At 41.1% G+C, this 23,579-nt stretch overlaps 1 protein-coding gene and 1 pseudogene across 13 annotated transcripts in view; one reads left to right on the forward strand and one right to left on the reverse strand.

The window, feature by feature from the left end:
• Window positions 1–23,579, reverse strand: part of Atrx (ATRX chromatin remodeler) — a 166,631-nt gene that overhangs the window by 134,385 nt on the left and 8,667 nt on the right. The window lies entirely within an intron of this gene.
• Window positions 1,630–1,742, forward strand: LOC119805612 (annotated as a pseudogene).

The raw sequence follows: 23,579 nt of genomic DNA on the forward strand, positions 1-23,579 counted from the left end.
CATGGGCTCTAGGGACTGAATTCAGGTCACAAGGCTGGCAGAGCAAGTACCTTTACTCAGTAAGGCATCTCATGTCAGCACATTTCTTGGTTTAATACACATATTTTGGGCCTTTTTTTTTTACATTTATTGTATGTATGTGTGTCTCCATGAATGTGGAGATCAGAAGGCAACTTGTAGGGGTTCTCTCCTTCCACCATGTCGGTCCTGGGTATGGAACTCAGGTCCTTGAGCTTGGCAACAGGTCTCTTAACCAACTGAGACATCTCTCAGGGCTCACCCCCTCATCCCCAACTCCACACCCATGCCAGCCAGTTTCTTTCCTTTTAATCGGTGCGCATTGGTGATTTCAAGACAAGGTCATACTTAGTTCCCCAGGCTAGACAAGAACTCAAAATCCTCTTGCCACAATTTCAAGAATGCTGAGGTTACACTGCAGACATGGGTCACCATGCCCAGCACCTATGTTGTTTCCAGTGCATGTATGAGTTAGGGACATACAAACCTTTTCTTTCTCCTTTAAACATCCATCAAAATTCATCACTTTTACAACAAAAGAGAAAGGTGAAGGGTCAAATGGCAAAAATAAGAAGAGCAAATTGTAATGCAAGGATTAATTTTTCTAAAGTGTCTTGAAATGGGTAACAAGAAATGGTACACCGGGCTGGAGAGATGGCTCAGAGGTTAAGAACATTGCCTGTTCTTCCGAAGGTCCTGAGTTCAATTCCCAGCAACCACATGGTGGCTCACAGCCATCTGGAATGGGGTCTGGTGGCCTCTTCTGGCTTGCAGGCATATACACAGACAGAATATTGTATACATAATAAACAAATAAATAAAGGAAAACTTTAAAAAAAAAAGAAATGGTACACTAATGTGATTTACAAAGACATGGCCATTGCTGGGCTGTGGTGGTGTATGCCTTTAATCCCAGCACTCGGAAGGCAGAGGTAAGCAGATCTCTGTGAGTTACAGGCCACTACAAAACGAGTTCCACGACATGCTCCAAAGCTATACAGAAAACCCTGTCTCTAAAAACAAAAAACAAAAACAAACAAAAAAAAAAACAACAAAAAAAGACCTGGCCATATATTGATTTTTATTGTTTTCTATCATGTTTTATTTTTCTATTCCCTCCTATTTCTTTCAACTTACTTTTTCATCTACAAACTGTTACAGTTTCATACCACTGCTTTAAGAGAATGTAACTTTGAAAGTTTTATTTCCTGGGGCTGGAGAGATGGCTTGCACTTCCAGAGAACCCAGGTTTGGTTCCCAGCACCCTGTGGTGGCTTATAACTATCTGACTCCCGTTTCCAGGGATCCAATATCATCTTCTTGCCTCCGTGGGCACCAGGCACACATGTAATGCAAGACATACATGCAAGCAAAATAGCTATACAGATTTTTTCAAATAAATAAATAAATTATATATACACACACATACAACTTCCTCAAGGTCAGCAAGCTAGCTCAATAGCTAAAGGTACATGCCACTAAGCCTGACTATCCCCAGGAATAGCATACTAAAAGGAGAAAACAGACTCCTGCAAGTTGTCCTCTGACCTCCATAAGCACATCATGAATCACACACACAAACACACAAGTAAATGTAAAAATGTTTCTTCAATGCTCACTCTGGCAGCCATTATATATGCTGAAACTGGAACAATGCAGGGAAGATTAGCATGGCCTAAGCAAAGATGACCCACAAGTCCATGAAGTAGTCATTCTCCATTTTTTAAAAAGGAAAAAAAGAGGAACAGGTGAGATAGGTAAAGGTGCCTGATGCCAAGCCTAACAACCTGAGTTTGTTCCTGGGACCCCAAATGGTGGAAGGAGAATAGACTTGTACGAATTGTCCTCTGACCTCCACACACTCACTGCAGCACACACATGCTCATACACGTGTACACACACACACACACACACACACACACATGCTCATACATGTACACACACACATGCTCATACACGTACACACATACATGCTCATACACGTACACACACACACACACACAAACAAAAAATACCTGCTGAAAAAATTGTTTTTAAAAGAAATAGAAAATCCCAGCACTTGAGAAACAGAAACAGGAGGATAGCTAAAAGTTCAAGACAAGCAGGATTACCTGGTGAGCTCCAGACCAGCTGAGGTTAAATTGTGAGATCCTATCTTGAAAAAAACAAAAACAGGGCTGAGGGCAAATGCTTACCTAGAACCTTGCACCAGGCCCTAGGCTCCACCCCAGCACGGCATAAAATCAGGACTGATGATACCTAACTGTAAAGGCAACAAAGGAACGTGGAGGGAGGGCCCTGAGACTTTCACCTGAGTTATAGATATGCAATTCTGTCCTAATTGCACATAGCCTCTTGGAGCGGCTTAAATATATACGCCTGGGAAGGCTCGGCATGTGATTCCACCATTTCTGTGGCAAGGGGATGCTATCATCTCTGTAGGGCAAACACTTCCCAGTGCAACCTTTCCTGGGAGTGCACCCACACTCCTGTAAGTAACCCCTCAACCTATGCTCTCGAAGTAAGCCCAATAAACATACTGTTTCCCAAGTGAACTCTGGAGGAATGTGCTTGGTTATCTTGGGACCTGAGGAGGAGGACTTGTTTGTTATCTCCTCTAGGGAAGGAATTTTAGCAACATTTGGGTGGTCAGACTTGCTCAGCAAGACTTTACCAGCCGAGCCCACACCCAATGAGTTGAAATCTGTACTCCTTGTTAATTTCCTACTTTAGGTTTAGACTTCTAAGACTTTAAGTTATCTCAAGTCTAATGCTCGCCAACCATACACTTTTTTTTCCAACACTGGGGACTGACCTGTTTTGGCAAGCATTCTATCATTAAGCCACAGCCTTAATCCTTTTTCATCTTACTTTGAGATAGGGTCTAGCTAAATTTCCCAAGCTGGCCTCAAATTTGAGATCCTCATAACACAGTGATCCAAGTCACTGAGGTTACAGGTATAATGCCATACATAGATTCCCCGAGAGTTTTCAACATTTCACTATTTCATTATGATTTATGATTCAGGGTCCCATGGCCTTCCACTGCCAAGGACACAGCAGTTCAAGGCACAGGCAGCCCAGAGCGCTTGCAGGGGGCTCCAGAAGGGCACAAGGATACCCTGCTTCTATCAGCAGCCTTCCTACTGCTATGATGAGCATTTACCTAGCACTGAGCACCAGCATGCAGTATGCTGTTTCAGTGCATTACCTCAGCTTTACATTGTGCCCAGTTAACAACTAGTGAAAACCCCAAGGGCCAAGATGCCTCAGCAATGAAGGTGTCTGCAGTCAAGTCAAGGTTGTCCTCTCCACATGTGCATTGTGACATGTGAACACAAATTTGAATGCTAAATTAGAAAAAATGTAAAAGGAGAAAGTGAACTGCAGACAGACCAGATAATCTGGGCAAACTGGTTCTGTATACATTTTTTTATTCTATTTTTAGTGCTGGGATTAAATACACCATTTCCCTCAGATGCTAAACAAATTTTCCACTTCCAAAGTACCTCAGTAATTTTTTTCCATCTCAAATTTCTGGTTTGCCTTTAAAAAAACAGAAACCAAACAAAACCTCAACAATAGTACTAGTATTAGGAAGTGCCTCAGTGTGTTTGTTTTCCTTCACTGAGTGGCTATGATAAAAATGGGATCCCTTTTTCATACATTGTAGGTTACTTTTCTGTGTTTGTTTTCTGAGACAGGGTTTCTCTGTGTAACAGCCCTGGCTGTCCTGGAACTCACTCTGTAAATAAACCAGGCTGGCCTTAAACTCACAGAGATCTATCTGCCTTTGCCTCTCAGATGCTGGGATCGCAGGTGTGAGCCACCGTGCCCAGCCAAAAGGGCTTTCTGGAGCAAGGCACGCTAATCACACCTATAGTTTGAGTACTTGGGAGGCGAAAGCAAAGAATGGTGAGTTCAAAGTCAATCATGGCTACACAGCAAGGTTGAGGCTAGCCTGGGCTACATAAGTCCCTGTCTCCAAAAAATGAAGGAATTTGCTTTCTGTGCTGGTAGTAGAAGGCTCAGGCTTCCTTCCCTAACACTGCAAGGAAAAAAACCAACCAAACAGATTTTCTGCACTTAGAATTAAAGGCAAACTCCTCGCACTGACACTAGTAAATCTGAGAAAGTCAAGGGGTGCTTTCACCCCACATTACCCAAGTTCCTATATGCCCTATTTCACTGTGTTTCCCTTCACAGCTACTCTTCTGAGTAGCCAGACTCGGGTATGAGTGGTATGCATGGGTTTTAAAACAAGGTCTGAATATGCTAACCCCAGCTGCCCTTAAACTCAGATCCTCTTGCCTCAGCCTCCAGAGCAGATGGAATTCACATGTGGAGATGTGAATCTGGCAAAACTTCTTAAATCCACACATACTGTGTCTGTTTTCCTCACTTCCCAGTCACCCTTCAAACTGTCCCAATCCTAGTTCCCACAGCTATTATTATCCTACTTCAAAGAAAGGGCCAGTGAGCAATCTAAGCAGATAGGGCCTAATTTCAATCGTCAATGTCCCACAAGCTAGACTACTGCAGATTGTCCTCGGTTCACTGTTCACTGTACATATGCTGACATGTGACTCCATACACACATAAACACAAAATGAAAAAGTAAATGTATAGTATAAAAAATGGCCCTCAAAGGGAGTGGCACTATTAGGAGGTGTGGCTTCCTTGGAGTAGGTGTGGCTTTGCTGGAGGAAATGTCACTATGGAGGCAGGCTTTGAGGTCTCAGACCACTTCCTGTTGCCTGTAAGTCAAGATGTAAGAACTCTCAGCAACTTCTCTATAAACATGTCTGCCTCATGCTGCCCTGCTTCCTGCCATGAAGATAACAGACTAAACCTCTGAACTCTAAGTGAGTCACCACAATTAAATGTTTTTGTTTATAAGAGTTTCCATGGTCATGTCTCTTCACAGCAACAGAATCCTTAAGACAAACTATAACATTATAGAGTTTTAAGAATTAAATACACAGAAATAAATCTAATCAGGTTCAAACTCTGTACGATGAAAACTAATATCATTGCTGACAGAAATTAAAGAAACCTAAGTAAATGGAATGATATCACACATTCAAACTGAATTATTTCATTAACAACAATATTCAGGAGAGATGGTGCCATGCACCTTTAATCTCAGCATTTGGGAGGCAGAGGCAGGTGTTGTTTCTGTGAGTTCCAGGCCAGCCTAGTCTAGAAAGCAAACTCCAGGCCAGTCAGGGCTATAGTGAGAACTTGTCACCACCACCTCCCCGAAAAACTCCACAAACAGAGCAATACTCCCAAAAGCCAACTGAAGACTCAATGTGATCGCTATCAAAACTAATAGCCTTTACTGTAGAAATGGAAATACCCCAAAAACTCATGTGGAAATTCAAGGTTCCTAAAGAGTGAAAACAGTTGTGAAAAGTAATGATAAAGCTAGGAAGCCAGATAGGCTGACATATTATCTGCAATCCCAGCACTTGGAAGACAGAAGCAAGTGGCTTGCTTCAAGTTCAAGGCTAGCCTGGTCTACATAGCTAATTTTAGGCTAGTCAGGGCTACATAGTAAGACTTACCCTCAGAGGAAAAGAGTACATTTAAGTCCAAATATGACAGTACATGGTAGTGCACAGGCTGGAGGCATGGTCTCTAGCACTTAAGAGGCCTAAGATATAAGGTATAAGGAGGTTAGATCAAAAATTCAAACCCAAGCCAGATAGTGACTGATGGCTCATACCTTTAATCGCAGCACTCAGGAAGCAGAGGCAGGCTCTCTGAGCTTGAGGCCAGCCTGGCCTACAGAGTGCTAGGACAGCTAGAGGTATTGTACAGAGAACCCCTGTCTCAATAAAACAAGAACAAAAAAATTAAGCCCAGGCTGAAAAATGTCTTCGGATTTCTATTGCTGCTAACCAAAAGACAAGTTGGGGAGAAAGGGTTTATTCAGCTTACACTTTGCCACTGCTATTGTCACTGAAGGAAGTCAGGACAGAAATTCAAACAGGGCAGGATCCTGGAGGCAGGAACTGAAGCAGAGGCCATGTAGGGGTGCAGCTTATTGACTTGCTTTCCCCAGCTTGCTCAGCCTGCTTTCTTAAAGAACCCGGGATCACCAGCTCTGGGATGGCACCATCCACCACAGGTTGGGCCCTCCCATTGATCACTAACTGATAAAATGCCTTATAACTGGATCTCACAGATTCAATGCAATGCCCAGCAAAATTCTTCACAGACCTCGAAAGAACGGTACTCAACATCATATGGAAAAGCAAAACACCCAGGAGAGCCAAAACAATTCTGTACAATAAAACAACTTGTGGAGCCATCACAATCCCTGACTTCAAACAGAGGTACAGTACTGAAAACAGCCTGGTATTGCCATAAGAACAGACAGGAGAACCAATGGAATCGAATAGAAGACCCAGATATCAATCCACACAGCTTCAAACACCTGATTTTTGACAAAGAAGCAAAAAAATATCAAATGGAAAGAAGAAAGCATATTTAACAAATGGTGCTGGCATAACTGAATAGCAACATGTAGAAGAATGAAAATAGACCCATATCTATCACCATGCACAAAACTCAAGTCTAAATGGATCATAAACCATAGACCTCAACATAAAGCCAGCCACACTGAACCTTATAGAAGAGAAAGTGGAACGTATACTTGAACGCATTGACACAGGAGACCACTTCCTAAATAGAACCCCAGAAGCATAAAACTGAGAGAAACAATTAATAAGTGGGACCTCCTGAAACTGAAAAGCTTCTGTAAAGCAAAGGACACGGTCAACAAGACAAAAACGACAGCCTACAGAATGGGAAAAGATCTTGACTAACCTCACATCAGAAAGAGGTCTGATCTCCAAAATATACAAACAACTCAAGAAATTGGTCACCAACAGAACACATAATCCAATAAAAAAAAATGGAATACAGACCTAAACAGAGAACTCTCAACAGAGGAATCTAAAATGGCTGAAAGACACTTAAGGAAATGTTCAATAGCCTTAGTCATCAGAGAAATGCAAATCAAAACAACTCTGAGATTCCATCTTACACCTGTAAAAATGGCCAAGATCAAAAACACTGATGACAACTTATGCTGGAGAGGTTGTGGGGGAAAGGGAACACTTCTGCATTGCTGGTGGGAATGCAAGCTGGTAAAGCCCCTTTGGATATCAGTGTGTTGACTTCTCAGAAAATTAGGAAACAACCTTCCTCAAGACCCAGTAATACCACTTTTGGGTATATATCCAAAGGATGCTTATTTGTGCCACAAGGACATGTGCTCATCTATGTTCATAGAAGCTTTATTTGTCATAGCCAGAACCTGGAAACAACCTAAATGTCCCTCAACTGAAGAATGGATAAGGAAAATGTGGTACATTTATGTTAGGGGCCATTTCATTCAGGCCTCTTTCTTCTCAGGGCCTTGAAGTAAAATCGTGACATATCAGGCCTCTTCTATCTCACGGGGCCTTGGAATGGAATCGTGACATTTCAGGCCTCTTCATTCTCACAGGGCCTTGAAGTTTTAACCGTCAGACATAACTCAAAGTTAATTAAAACACTGAGTGCTAATCTTAGAGACTCAAGGTCCGAAAAGCACCATAGAGTGCCGCCCTTGTCTGTAGCTTATCGCTAACATTCTAACCACTGACCTTGCAAAGCTGCCGAAGCTGCTGAGTCCCTCTGCCCAAGTTTCCCCCCTCTGCCCAAGTGCAGCTGAGTCCCTCCTTTCCTTTTCCCCTCCTTCTCTGCCCAAGTGCAGCTGAAAAACTACTTAAGACAGAAGCCTGCTTCAATAAACTGAGACCTTGACAAGTGCACCTAGCTTGGTCTCGTTCTTTTCTCCCCCTCATGTTTCTTTCAGATAGCGCCCCTTCAGAGGACCCTGAATAGCTGACCCCGCTGGCCGGTTACACATTTACACAATGGAGTACTACACAGCAGAAAAAAATAACGACAGCTTGAATTTTGCAGAAAAATTGATGCATCTAGAAAACATTATTTTGAGTGAGGTAACCCAGACACAGAAAGACAATTATCACATGTACTCACTCATAGGTGATTGTTAAACATAAAGCAAAGAAAGCCAGCCTACAAAGCACAATCCAAGAGAACTTAGACAACAATGAGGACAATAAGATACATAGATCTACTCTACATGGGAAGTAGAAAAAGACAAGATTTCTTGAGTAAATTAGGAGCATGGAGACCTTGGGGGAGGATTGAATGGGGGAAGGGAGAGGCAGGGAGGGGAGCAGAGAAAAATGTAGAGCTCAATAAAAATCAATTAAAAAAAACTGGATCTCATGGACGCATTTCCTCAACTGAGGCTCCTTCTTCTCTAATGGCTCTGGCCTGTGTCAAGCAGATACACATACCAGCCAGTATCATACATTTAGTCTGAAATGATTCAGAAAAAAATATCAGAAGAGAGGCAAAACTGCTAAATGGAATGAATTCCTGAAAACTATGTAAAGGCAGGAGAGAACTGACTCCACCAAGTTGTCCTCTGACCTCCCTAGGAATACAGTGGCAAGTGTTTCATCCCCCCCACACACACAAAGAGGTACACATATATATACACACCACACACACAATACAGACTAATAAATACACAGTGGATTCCAGGCTGTCCAGGACCACAGAGAAATCCTGTCTTAGGTGGAAGGAATTTTTTAAGGGGTAGAAAAATGTCTCAGCTAAAGAGAACTAGTTGCTCTTCCAGAAGGTACAGTACATGGTGGTGGCTAACACTGCAATTCCAGTTCCAGGAAATTTGATACCCTCTTCTGGCCACCATGGGCACTGCATGCACATGGTTCTCATACATACATGTAAGCTAATATTCATGCACACAAAAGCAAAAATACACAAAAAATAATTTAATAAAATGTTGCAGCTGCGTGGTAATGGCACATGACTATAAACCCAGCACTCAATGGGTGGAGGCAGGCAGATCTCTTGAGTTTGAGGCTAGCCTGGTCTACAAAAGCATTCCAGGGCAACCAGAGAGCTGTTATACAGAGAAAACATGTATGAAAAAAATGCACGAGTCAACAAAACACTGACCATAAACTCTTGATCTTCCATGACCCAAGAGCTTGAGTTACAGGCATGTGCCACCAACCCCAGTTACTTCAGTAAGTATGTTTTATCTACAGATGAATAATGAGACCAAAAACATTTTCCAACTAGAGGGCTGAATTACTAACCAAAATATATAGTACAGGTTTTATATTAATATAGTATGTTGATCATATACATTAATTTCATGACACTTTCATATATACATATTTTATCATATTCATCTCCATTACCATTACTGTTCCCTTTCTGATACCCTTCATCTTCCAATCTAGTCTGGAGCATGAATAATAAAAACCCAGAGAGAAATATTGAGGTTCAAGCTGAAGATCAGAATACCAACAGTCAAGAAATCACTTATCTCTACCAAGACTGGGCAATTACAGACAGAGAGCTGAGCCTCTGTCTCCTCCCATTTTATATTCCCTTTAAGTGTTGGGATTAAAGGTATGACTCCATAGTACTGAAATTAAGGGTGTGAGCCACTACCACCTGGATCTGTTTCTGCACTGTTCTTGTGTAGCCCAGGGTGGCATTTAAACTCACAGAGATCCCATCAGCCTCTGTCTCCCAAGTCCTGGGATTAAAGGTGTGTGACACCACTGCCTGGCCTCCAGTGGCTTAGTTTTTACCTTATAATCTTCAGGCAAGTTTTATTAAAACATAAATATCACTATATTTCCTCTTTTTGTCTAAAATAAAAAGGCTAAAACTAATATAAAAACTATATACAAGAAATACAATAACTACATATATAATTTATACAGGCAATAAATGTATCAAAAATTTCTATTCCATTTGCATTTGACAAATTCAGAGAAAATACTCCATATCTATCCTATCTTGGTAAGTCCAAAGTCTTGTACCTAATTTACTTTCTACCATAACCTGCTTTCTGCATCTGGAAAACAAAGAAAACTATCTAGTGTTCAACTCCACCACAGAACCAAGAAGGAAATAATATTAACTGAGTAAGCAGGAAGTGTGAGCAAGCAACTTCAAAAAATTCTGAGAAATGACAAAACAGAGGGCTGCCCCAACAGTCACCCAAAGTTCCTCTGCAACATTGGGGCATCCATCTTCAGCCTACAGGACTAGAATACCTGACAGACTTTTCTATGAAGCAGGGTATTTGAAAGACTGGCCTGCCATGTCTGGGCAAGGTTTGGCAGTCACTATCTTTTGTGCCCTGTTTGTCCTATTGGGACAGCATACTGTCAGAAGTTGAGGCAAGAGTACTTTCTAGCCCAGTGGCATACTTTTGCCAAAAATAAAGTAATAAGTTCCATATAGAGTTTCTTTGAGGCCCATTCTCTCTGAAGTACATTGGTGCTACCAGGAGCAGACATACTTCATTGTCATAACAAAAAGAAAAAGAAACACCCATGTTATCAAAACATCTTAAATGCCGTATTATGCAAATCTCTGAAGTGTTTGAAAATGACCTGTCTATTTACTATTATCTCTGTATGACCCTGAAAGCATACCTAATGTGACTACAAGTTCAATTGTAATAGGGGACTAATTACTAACCTGCATTTCCTTATTATAATCTTAAACAGTTGGTAATAATTCTCAAGGACTAGAAATTTGCATTACATTGATAAATGAGTTGTATAGGTACAATACCTTGAACAAGAGTAGAAATGTATGTACAGCATGTTCTAACAAAATTAATCTCAAATTTGTATCAATATACAAAATTTGTATACAATATACAAAAGTCCAATCTAATGTAAAATGTATCAAACTAGAAGTTCAATTTTCCTTTTAGAAGTATCTCAGACCTTTTCCACATAAGTTTTTAATTTTTTACTCAACTTATGTAGTAAAAAGATCCATTCTAAGATAATATCTTCCCTCTGCATTAAAATTCCTATAGGGGGAATGTATATGACCAGAATGTAGTTAAGATTCAGATCCACACGATCCACATATGCCTTCTGGATTTCTCTTGAATCAAAGTCAATTCTCTCTCAGCTTCAGCTCATAATTCCCTAGGACTATTTAAGTCCTTGTTACCATCTAAGGTTTTGTTTAAATTAATCACTTCATCAGGTTTTATCCCAATAGTGGGCCATCGATGGAAAATGTCTCCCAGTAATCTTTGAAAGTCATAAAGAAACTGCAATCTCTACTAATTTGTACCTTTTGGGGTCTAATTTTTTGTAAACCTATTTTATAGCCTAAATAATTAATAGAATCTCCTCTTTGTATTTTTTCAGGAGCAATTTGTAATCCCCAATAAGGCAAAACTTGTTTTACTTGTTCAAACATTCCTTCTAAAGTATCTACATCGGAATCAGATAGCAAAATGTCATCCATGTAACAGAAAACTATACATTCAGGAAATTACTTACATATCATTTCCTGTACAAAATATTGGCATAGGGTGTGGCTATTATCATACCCTCTGAGAGAACCTTCCATTGACATTAGCAAGTTAACAATTATTATAAGTAGGTACTGTGAAGGCAAATTTTCCTTTTTATCATAAAGGTATTGTAATAGTCTGTCCTGTCCCTTTAAGAGACAAGTCCCACCCACTCCCCCCACCCCACTTCACCACCAGGGAGAGCTAGTCTCTCTCCCAAAGAGGCAGCTTCAGCCTTGCTCCCTTTTCCCCACTTCTCCCCTCCCACCCTCCCACCAACTCCTCCTCCTCCTCCTCCTCCTCTTCCTCCTCCTTCTCCTCCCCCTCCCCCTTCTCTCTCTGGTTCTTTCTCTTTCTCTCTGCCTCTTTCTGCTCTTTCCCCTTCTCCCCTTTTCCCTTCCCCTCCATAACCCATCCTATAAAGAAACAGGCACACCTATCCGTCTGTCTCTCACCTACTGTGGCTATGGTTCTTCGTGGTCTATCCCTATCAGTCTCTCACCCACCACACAGCTCCTGGCCTGGTACTTGCTGTTCTCAGTTTCTCACCGACCATGCAGCTCCCTGCCTAGGCTCCCTGCCTAGGCTCCCTGTCTAGGACTCATTGACCCTCATGGCCATTAGGAGGCTTCCTGCCTGGGGCCCAGCTGCCTCCGTGGCCGCTGTGGTCTCATGCTCATGGACCACTGCTGTCACTCGGGGACCTGTGGCATTTTACTTTTACTGTAACAGGTATAGTGAGTGAGGCCATCCTTTAGGCAATAGAGAAGGCAAAGGAATGCCAGACTGTAAAGAGTCCATTGGCTGAATCACCTTATTAACAGCTCTTAGATCTGTTATCATTCTCCATTTTCCAAATTTCTTTTTAACAACAAGTGCAAGATAATTCCAAGAGCTGGTTGATTCTTCAATATGCTGAGGATTTAGTTGTTCCTGTACCAGCTGTTCTAAAGCCTGTAGTTTCTCTGTTGTTAAAGCCCATTGCTTGCTTACTCCATACAGTTTTGTCTGTCAACCATTTTCGTGGTAAGGGTGTTGGTGCCTTTGGAAGATCAGCAGCTGTTGTACTCTGTTCTTGTATAATCTGAAGGGTCACTGACTGTTTTTATAAAACCTTCTAACATTATTCCCAGAAACATGTTAATTTATGGTTTGTTTCTAAAACTGGAGAAATGTTAATCCGCATATTCCATTGCTATAACAAATGACGTCTCTAAAAATTCATTGTTATGTTAGCCACATATGGTTTTAATATTCCTCTTTGACTTTCTGTCCCTATAATTCGACCCATCTCACATTCTGATTTACCTGAGATAAAGTTCTGATCCCTAAAAACTGAACATTTACATTATGAAGAGTCCAATTTGTATGCCAAGATTCTAATGAAATTATTGTTACATCTGCACCTGTGTCTACCAGACCTTCAATGTCATTTATTCATATTTTTAATTTTGGTCTTTATTCATTTATGGAAGTTTGCCAAAATACTCACTTGTGGTTTCTCCTGAATGTTTTTATTCTCTCTTCTATAGCTGTTCTATTATCCACTGCAGTATGTCGTCTTACAATAGTAGAAATGAGGTTCTTTAATTGCGCTGGGAAGGAGTTCTCTCTACTATAGCAGGAAATGAAGTGAACTTGATTTGGCATAGGAGTCTGAGAGAGCACCTTCACAGTTTCCTGACAACAAAGGATTACCATGAATATTCCTTGTTGACCTACATTCATTAGTCCAATGCCTGACTTTGCCACACTTTCGGCATAATCCAGAAGGGAGGGATGTTCTGAAAAAATTATTCTCAGAAAAAGCATTGTTTCTAGGAATACCTTGTCCATGATCCCTTTTACGGTGACCTTCTTTGGCATAATTATTACATTTGACATTTCAATTTTTTCTCAAACCTCTGAAAATCACTTCTATCCATGCATCATCATGGTCATGAGATTCAATATTAATTGTATCTCAGATCCATTCCTCCAGGTGATGTAGGAGGTCCTTCTGTTCATGTGTTGCTTTCATTGGTTGAATAAAGAAACTGCCTTGGCCTAGTTGATAGGACAGAACTTAGTTAGACGGAGTAGACAGAACTGAATGCTGGGAAGAAGGGCAGAGTGGTAGATGCCATGGATTTCCTGCCTGAGATAAACGCTGGTTAGAATCTTGCTGGTAAGCCACAGTCACATAACAATACACAGATTAACAAAAATGGGTTAAATTAAGATGTAAGAATTAGCCAATAAAAAGTTAGAGCTAATGGGCCAGGCAGTGTTTAAATGAATAGTTTGTGTGATTAGTTCGGGTGTAAGCTACCCGGACAGCTGGGACAGAACAAAAGGGCCCACTCTCCATGCAACACCCAGGTGCTGGCCTTGCCTTTAACAGCTCAATTATCCTTTGGCATAGAGAATTGGCATTTTCAAAAGTCCACACACCTTTGAACACCTGATTTTTGATAAAGAAGCAAAAAAAAAAAAATCAAATGGAAAGAAGAAAGCATATTTAACAAATGGTGCTGGCATAACTGAATAGCAACATGTAGAAGAATGAAAATAGACCCATATCTATCACCATGCACAAAACTCAAGTCCAAAGGGATCAACATAAAGCCAGCCACACTGAACCTTATAGAAGAGAAAGTGGAACAAATACTTGAACGCATTGACACAGGAGACCACTTCCTAAATAGAACCCCAGAAGCATAAAGCTGAGAGAAACAATTAATAAGTGGGACCTCCTGAAACTGAAAAGCTTCTGTAAAGCAAAGGACACGGTCAACAAGATAAAACGACAGCCTACAGAATGGGAAAAGATCTTGACTAACTCCACATCAGACAAAATATACAAACAACTCAAGAAATTGGTCATCTAAAGAACACATAATCCAATAAAAAAAATGGAATACAGACCTAAACAGAGAGAACACTCAACAGAGGAATCTAAAATGGCTGAAAGACACTTAAGGAAATGTTCAATAGCCTTAGTCATCAGAGAAATGCAAATCAAAACAACTCTGAGATTCCATCTTACACCTGTAAAAATGGCCAAGATCAAAAACACTGATGACAACTTATGCTGGAGAGGTTGTGGGGGAAAGGGAACACTTCTGCATTGCTGGTGGGAATGTAAGCTGCTACAGAAGCCCCTTTGGATGTTAGTGTGTTGACTTCTCAGAAAATTAGGGGGGGGCTGGAGAGATGGCTTAGAGGTTAAGAGCAGTGACTGCTCTTCCAAAGGTCCTGAGTTCAATTCCCAGCAACCACATGGTGGCTCACAACCATCTGTAATGGGGTCTGGTGCCCTCTTCTGGCCTGCAGGCATACACACAGACAGAATATTGTATACATAATAAAAAAAAAATTGTTCTAATGGAAACAAATAATAACACTTTTTGGGCCGGAGAGATGGCTCAGTGGTTAAGAGCATTGCCTGCTCTTCCAAAGGTCCTGAGTTCAATTCCCGGCAACCACATGGTGGCTCACAACCATCTGTAAAGAGGTCTTGTGCCCTCTTCTGGCCTGCAGACATGCACACAGACAGAATATTGTATACATAATAAATAAATAAATATTTTTAAAAAAAAAGAAAGAAAATTAGGAAACAACCTTCCTCAAAACCCAGTAATATCACTTTTGGGTATATATCCAAAGTATGCTCATTCGTGCCACAAGGACATGTGCTCAACTATGTTCATAGCAGCATTGTTTATCAACCTGGAAACAACCAGATTAACCAACATTTTTAGTGATAAGTCAAAAATTATAAAGAAGCTGATGTTTACAATTGACAATGACATTACATAAGTCCCATCTAAATTAGATATTCTCTCATTTAATCATTCCATTTTCAAACTATCTCGCATATTATCATACATTATATTAGTTTTTCCCATTTTTAATGTGGGAAACCTCTCTTATCTAATTTCTCCCTTTAATAATTCCCAATTGTCTACCAAATCTATGCTGATGAAGATGTGAGGCTTAGGGGCTGGAGAGATGGCTCAGTGGTTAAGAGCACTGGCTGCTTTTCCAGAGGTCCTGAGTTCAATTCCCAGCAACCACATTGTGGCTCACAACCATCTGTAATGAGATCTGGTACCCTCTTCTGGCCTGCAGGCATACATGGAGGCAGAATACTGTATACATAACAAATAAATAAATAAATATTTTTAAAAAAAGATGTTTATTGCTGCTGTGTAGAACAGTAAAAGACTGACTGGATTTCAAGGCAGCTACATAGTTTGGTAGCAGCCCAGGAAGGGGGTTCAGGGAGAGCCCACAACCCATGGTGGGGAGGGGGAGAGGGAGAGGGAGAGAGAGAGGGAGAGGGAGAGGGAGAGGGAGGGAGGGTGGGCTGTCTGAAAAACGCACAGGGGACTGTTTGGAAAAAGCAGTGTGTTAGGAGGCTGCCTGAAGGCTACAACAGAAAAATCCCAAACTCATTTAGAGTCTACTCGAGAAAATAAAACAAAAAGAAAAAAAAACCTTGCCAGGTGGGGCAGGAGCTCCATGTGCAGTTCTGGCCTACGATGGTGCCTTTTGTGTGAATTCATACCAAATGTTGGGTGCCAAATGTAGCATGAATAATTTAAAAACCCAGAGACAGATATTGGGGTTCAAGCACAAGATCAGAACAGTAAAACAGCCAAGCCACTAGAAAACTCTTACCTCTACCAAGGCTGGGCAACTGCAGATAAAGAGCTGAGCCTCTGTAGCCTCCTGTCTTATATTCCTCTTTAGTGCTGGGATTAAAAGTGTGTGATTCCCTAGCACCATGATTAAAGGTGTGAGCCACCACCACCTGGATCTGTTTCTGCATTGATCCTGTGTAGCCCAGGGTAGCCTTGAACTCAAAGATCCGCCTGCCTCTGTCTCCTAAATCCTGGGATTAAGGTATGTGAGACACCACTGCCTGGCCTCTAGTGGCTTAGTTTTACCCTCTGATCTTTAGGCAAGCTTTAGTTATTAAAACATAAATAAAATATCACTATACTAGTCCCTCTTCTACTTTCCAGTTTTCCCCCTCCTTTCTCTCCCTTTCCTCACTCCCCAATAAGTTTCATTAGGTTTACTTACAGAGTACTAGGTGAAGGATTATTAATAGGAGCATGGGCACCTTGCCAAATGCTACACACCACTGAAGTCTCTCTTCCTCTCCCAGTAACAGTTAGCTACAGACATGGAGAGGTGGTACCTCTGCACTCATCTCCCCTGACAATCATCTTTATGAAGGCCTAAGCACCCACCCAAAAGATGCTGACAGACTACATCTTACAAAGGTATTTTGCCAATAATCACAATGGCTGTGGAATCAAGCATGCAACAGCAGAGCTAGAGAAATGGCTCAGAGGTTAAGAGCACCTCTGAGCTTTTGCTACCCTTGCAAAAGACTGGAGCCATTACCAGAACTAACAATGGGCATCTCACATCCACTCCTGTAACTCTAACTGCAGGGGATCCAGTGCCCTCTTCTGGTCTCCACAGGCACCCACACACAAAAGTGCACATATACACAGAGACATGCACAAACATATAAAGAAAAATATTTTCCTGAAAGTATAACAGTAATATGTTCTGAAGGCATGATTCTATCTCACTCCACTTTTTCCAGCTTTTTGTTAATTTTACGTGTATGAGTGTCTATGCAAGTGCACTCTCTGGAAGAACTCTCTAGCCCTTAGTTCCTACATTCTGTCTGGCCTGGCTCTGTGATAATCTCTGAGACTTAAACGAAGTGATATACAAGTCCCACGCAGGTTGGGCATTAGACATTCACTTAATTCAGCACTAACCATTATAACCATATAAATGGTTTTTGAGTCTTTTTAGTTACCATCATCCACGGGGGGGGGGGGAGTTCTGGCAGGAGCACTAATCTGTGTGTACTAAACATAATTATTCAGGTGGCAATTTGATGAGCACATTCTAAGAGATTTGTAAAAGCACAATGTAAACTCTATGGGACAATACTCATCCATCTTGTTCAGCGTATTGTATAATTCTGGTGATAATTATCAGCGATAATATGAGAAAGTGAGTTCCTAAAAGTACTGGTGCTAAGATGGCTTCATATGGTTTAATCCCTGGTCCCTGGAATCCATATAAAGATGGAAGGAACTCATTGCCAAGCCTGGCAAGCATTCAATGCCCAGGACCCACAGGATAGAAAGACAGACCCAATACATACAAACTGTTCTCTGAACTCCACATGTGTACCCCTATACTCACCAGAAAAATAAATAAAACACATAAAAAAGTTTTTAATAAAGGCCAGGAAATAGCCTCAGTGGATAAAGCATTTGCTGCACAAGATAGAACCAGAGATCAGATTCCAGAACCCACATAAAAACTTAGCAGGTGTGGCAGCTGCTTGTAATCCCAGTATTCACATGGTAGACACAGGACATCTCTGAGGGAAACTGGCTACCTAGAGGAGTCAGAATCTGAGAACCCGGGGTTCAACAAGAGAGCCTAACTCAATAATTACAGTGGGGAGATATTGAGTAAGATACCTAACATCAACCTCAGCCCTCCACAAATATGTACACACACAGGGACGGACAGATAAATATACATATGCAAAATAAAAATCACTGGGCAAGCAGGGTGTGGTGGTGCATTCCCATAATTCCAGAACTTCAAAGGCTTGAACTATTAATATACAGCAAATTAGAGGCAAGCCTAGTCCACAAGATATCCTGTCGTACTTAATAATTGGAACAACAACCAGAGGATGTTTTCTTCAGTGGTGTAGCCAGTAATAAGCTGCCTATGTACCAGTAAAGAGTTCCCATCCAACTGCCAGGTGTGTCACAAACCTTCAGTCCCAGCCCTTGGGAGGCAGAGGCAGGCAGAGCTGTTAGAGGCCAGCCTGATTACACAGTGAGATCCTGTCTCAAAAGTAAAAGAGAAAACAAGAAGACCATGCAAATTTGTGCAATCAAGATCAGAACTCATAGGGAAAAATTAGTTGGAGCACACCTTTAACCCATAGCCCAGGAAGTAGAGGCAGATAGATTTCTGAGTTTGAGGCTAGCCTGGTCTACAGAGTGAGTTTCCAGACAGCCAGGAATACACAGAGAAACCCTGTCTCAAAAAAAAAAAGCACAACACTCAAAAACATCCACCACAGAGTCAAGCATACTAGTGTACACCTGTAATCCTGACACTCAGGAAGCTGCAGAAGAGAATAATGTGTTCAAAGCCATTCTCAACTACATACAAATTCAAGGCTAGCCTTGGCCATGTGAGACCCTGTATCAAAACAAAGAAAAAAGAAAAAAGGAAATACTGTATGTGGTGACTTATAATCCTAGCACTGGGAGGGAAAAGTGATGAAGACAGACTGGATGGACTAGAGTGAGACCCTGTCTCAATACATGAAGGAAGAAAGAAAGGACAGGGAGGGAGGAACAATAGCAAGAGTTTTTTCCTTTATCTTATGTATGTGGTGTTTTGCTTATATGTATCTCTACACACCACACTTAAGCAATGCTGCAGAAGTTCAAAGAAGGCCTAACTGGAGTTACAGACAGTTGTGAGCTGCCATGTACGTACTAGGAATTGAACCTGGGTCCGCTGGAAGAGTAGCCAATACTCTTAACCTCTGAGTCATCTTTCCAGCCCCAAAAATGATAGCAATTTTACACAATTTACACATGATCCAGAAATGCACTAACATTAAGTATGACACTTTGCCTTGAAAACAGACCTGAAATTTGCTTAAGGAAATGAACTTCAGAAGAGTTGCAGTTCATAAGTCAAGGATGTTAGAACATGAATAATCTTAGCACTCACAAGAAGCTAACGTAAAAGGATCAGGGCAAGTTTAAGGTCAGAATAGACTTTACAAGGTGAGGTTCAGGTATCCTTGCTCTACAGAGTAAGACTGTCTCAAAACAAGTAGTTGCAGCTTGTGAATTATTGTGAAATGGTAGAAGGCAGGCTATGGAAATTGAATGGAAAACTATTAACAGATGCAATTAGGTGTGGCTCCTAACATGGTGAACTAAGGTAGCTGATAAAATGTTCGGCATGAATACATGTTTATGCATGTATTTTTGTGCAACTCTACTCAGCTGGGTGTGGTTTTCCTGCATTTACCTAGTGCAGAAATCAACAAATGCTTTCTATAAAGGCCAGAGAATACTTCCTTTAGGCTTTGTAGACCATAAGGGGCAACCATCCAACTCTGTAACTACAAAACGCAGTTGCTACAATTGTATCAGGTGGCATAAACAAACAGGCTTGGGTGTATTCCAATAGAACTTTACAAAAGCAGGTCCACAAATTGGTGGCTAGATCAGTTTGCTGACCTCTTGACTCACAGAAGAAATCCTGCATAAACCAAGTATTAAATTCTGCCTTATGATCAAATTGTTCTTTGATGTATCAATCTTTTAAAACAAGTTAGAGGCGTGTTTTCAAAACAACCATCAAAACTAAATTTGGAACCTATCAAATAAATCAAAACATGTTTTGGTTTGATTTTTATTTATTTTTTGAGACAAGGTTTCTCTGTGTAAGTCCTAGCTGTCCTGGAACTCGATTTATAGACCAGGCTGGCCTTGTACTCACAGGGATCGACCAGCCTCAGCCTCAGCCTCTGGAATGCTGGGATTAAAGGTGTGCACCACACCCAGCCACAAAACATGTTTAATATAAATGAAATAAACAAAACAGAGGTGTTTTACCTTCCTCACAGAGGCTGCCCTTTAAACCCTACTGGCCTGGCTGTCAGGCCTTAGCCTAGGGGAATTCTGTTCTCCCAAGACAATGGCTCTGTTGCTGCCACTACAAGCAGCTTTAACTAAATTTCTATAGTTCTACTAAAACTGGAGATTCAAAAGCTAGGGTGAAAACCTAAAGGCTCAGAGAGTTAGAGTAGCAACTGGCTAACTTTCTCTCTTCACTGGTGACCCTAATCCTTTTAGTACCTGTGAACTAAGATCAAACCCATTCACAAGAACACAGAGCATCTATAAAAATCACCAGGCCCAAAAGCTAACTAACATGACTGTCCAAATGTTAAATAATACTTTCCACAAGTTAAAGGAAGTCTTAGCTGACCTTCTTCCAAAATGAAAATGCTAACATACAGTTGGCCCTTTTTGTCTATTTATTTATTTATTTATTTATTGGTTTTCTCAAACTGCCATTCCTCATATGTGTAATCTTCTCACAGTCTTGAGAAGCCCATCCTTGAAAAAAAAACCTTGCTGGGTAGTGGTGGCCCACACCTTTAATCCCAGCACTCAGAAGGCAGAGGCAGATGGATCTCCGTGAGTTCAAGGCCACCCTGGTCTATAAAGTGAGCTCCGGGACAGCTAGGACTTTAATACAGAGAAACCCTATCTCGAAAAAAAAATTTTTAAAAAGTGTGCCCACCCTCTAAGGACTAGATTGAAGTATCTACTGTGTCTCCATTTCTTCAACCCCATCAGAAATGCCTTCACATCAAGTTGGTGCAGTGACACACACCATCATCAGGAGGCTAAGGCAAGATTATTGCAAATTAAGCCAGCCTGAGCTACAAGAAAGATTGCTCCAGAAGAGACAGAGGGAGAGAAATAGGCAGTGGTGGCAGTAGCAGAAGAAAAGATGCAGGGAGTAAAATGTCTTCCTGAGCTTGAAGAGTTCATCTAAGCTAGGGGGCATACTTAGCATGCTGAAGATGTCCACAGCACTACCAAAAAGGAGGGGGGAGTTCCTACTCCCACAGTAACTTTACTGTACCTTGTACAGCATTTTTATCACTTTTTAACTTGCTCCAAATATTTGTGTATATGTCTTATTTCTTCTACTATGTGTAAAATAAGACTAATTTCTAACCATACTAATCTTTCCACCTCACAGTCAAATCTTTGATGTCAACACATTCAAAACTCAAAAGAAAGCTAGGGTCGTGGTACATGCCTGGAATCCATGAGAAGTTAAAAGCCAGTCTCTGCTATATAAATTCAAGGCCAGTCTAGATATGAGATTCTGTCTCATGAGATTCAATGGCAACCCCATCTAGTCTGTAAAACTTTACTAGACCTCTCCAAAGGTAGCATTCCCTCCTTTTCTGATCCTAGCAGAGCCAATAAATATGACACTATAGAAATGCTTCCTTACTCACCCATCTCCCTCTCTTTACTACGAATGCCTACAGGGCATCAAGTCTTTATTTGGGGAGGCAGCATGTGCTATTGCGCAGACAGAGTCTTGTGAATCAGTTCTCTCCTTCCACCACGTGGCTTGGCCATAAGCACCTTTACATGCTGAGCCACCTTGCTGAACGGTGGCAGAAGGTAAGGAGTTGGCGTGAAGAAATGGAGAGATGGAAAGAAATGCAGAAATTATTACCCTTTGCACAGATAGTGCCCAGCCTTGTTCCTCACTGACACTCAAATATTAGATTAACTGGCAAAGTATTCTCCCAAAACAGTGTAGGTTACTAATATGCCAACACTACCTTAAATAAAAATTATGAGGAATTACATAAAGAGATAGCTGGACTACAGATACCAGGAACAGGAATAACTATTTTAAGCCAAAACTGAGAGACTACTCAGAGGCAGGATATGAAAATAGTAGCTACAGGGCAAATCTCAAACAACTTTTTCCAGAGCAAGAATCTTCCCCTAGGCAAAAAGAACTGGCTAGGGTAATAAAGTATTATTTCAATCACAAAAGAACAAAACTACACTAGATAAAAAGTAGAACAAAATCTAAAGCCAAAATTAACAACCTTTCAGCAAAAGTTACTCTTCTCAGTAAATACCTGCACTTGTATGTATACATATGTAGCAACAAAACATCTCTATACAAACATCTGCGTTTCAAAGCAAAAAAAGATGCATGTACATTGACTAAACTTCCCCTCATCACTAGCCTTCTCCCTACACCCCAAAAGGAAATCAAAGCAAATCTTATGAAGCAGAGACATTTCTAAAATTAGAATATCTTCTACAAATTCATTCTGCTAATAACAAAACATAAACTTGGAAATGAAAATTTATCTATCCAAGCTCATCCAGTAAGAATTAAGATGTAGCTATTTGACTAGAAAAGTCAAATGGTGTAGGCGGGTCTTCTGTTCATGTGTTGCTTTCATTGGTTAATGAATAAAGAAACTGCTTTGGGCCTGATAGGGCAGAATTTAGGTAGGCAGAGAAGACAGAACTGAATGCTGGGAAGAAGAGCACAGTGAGGGTCATCATGGACCTTCTGCCTGAGACAAACGCTGGTTAGAGTCTTGCCAGTGGGCCACAGTCACGTGGTGATTCACAGATTGGTAGAGATGGGTTAAATTGGAATGTGGGAGTTAGCCAGTGGGAGGCTAGGGCTGGAGGGCCAAACAGTGTTTTAATGAATACAGTTTCTGTGTGGTGGTTTTGGGGCTGAGCTGGCCCGGCGGCCGGGACAAAAAGGGGCCTGCTTCCATACAACAAAGTCAGGCTTGGGTTAGTTCACAACAGTCCTCAAACTATTATTAAACTAAATTAAGAAGGATCCCAAAGATTTTACTAATAATGACTGTTGTAATGTTGAACAGAGTGGCAAATGCCTAACTATCCTATGCCTTGTGAGGATGAGATAGGAGTATCATGTTGGAGACCAACCTGGACTGCACAGTAGTTTTGAAGCTAGCATGGGGATTACCTCACATGTCTACATCCATTCAGAAATAATTCTTTTCTTTTGTCTTGCTTATTATGACAGATTCTTCCCATGCTGCATAGGTCTGCCTAGAACTCATAATCCCCCTGTTTCAGCCTTGAAGTAACTGGGATTACAGACAAGTCTGCTCCACCACACCAAGGCAGAAATACTTTTATGTATGTACTACACATACTTATCTAAGGAGATTGACAATATATAACTGACAATTCCATGACCAACTACACCAAAGGCTGCCAAATCTAGTCTGATCAAAATCAAGGTTTAAATTAGTGTGGTAAAGAATACCTATAATTGGCCAGTGGAGGCGCCCGCCTTTAACACTGTCTCAAAAACAAACTTTAGTATATATGCTACCAGCTGGACTGGGAAGGGAAGGAACAAGCATAGGCCCAAACTAGTCCCTCTGAATGTGGTTGACAATTGTATGGCT

This window comes from Arvicola amphibius, chromosome X (assembly GCF_903992535.2).
Source record: "Arvicola amphibius chromosome X, mArvAmp1.2, whole genome shotgun sequence".
NCBI classification, from domain to species: Eukaryota; Metazoa; Chordata; class Mammalia; order Rodentia; family Cricetidae; genus Arvicola; species Arvicola amphibius.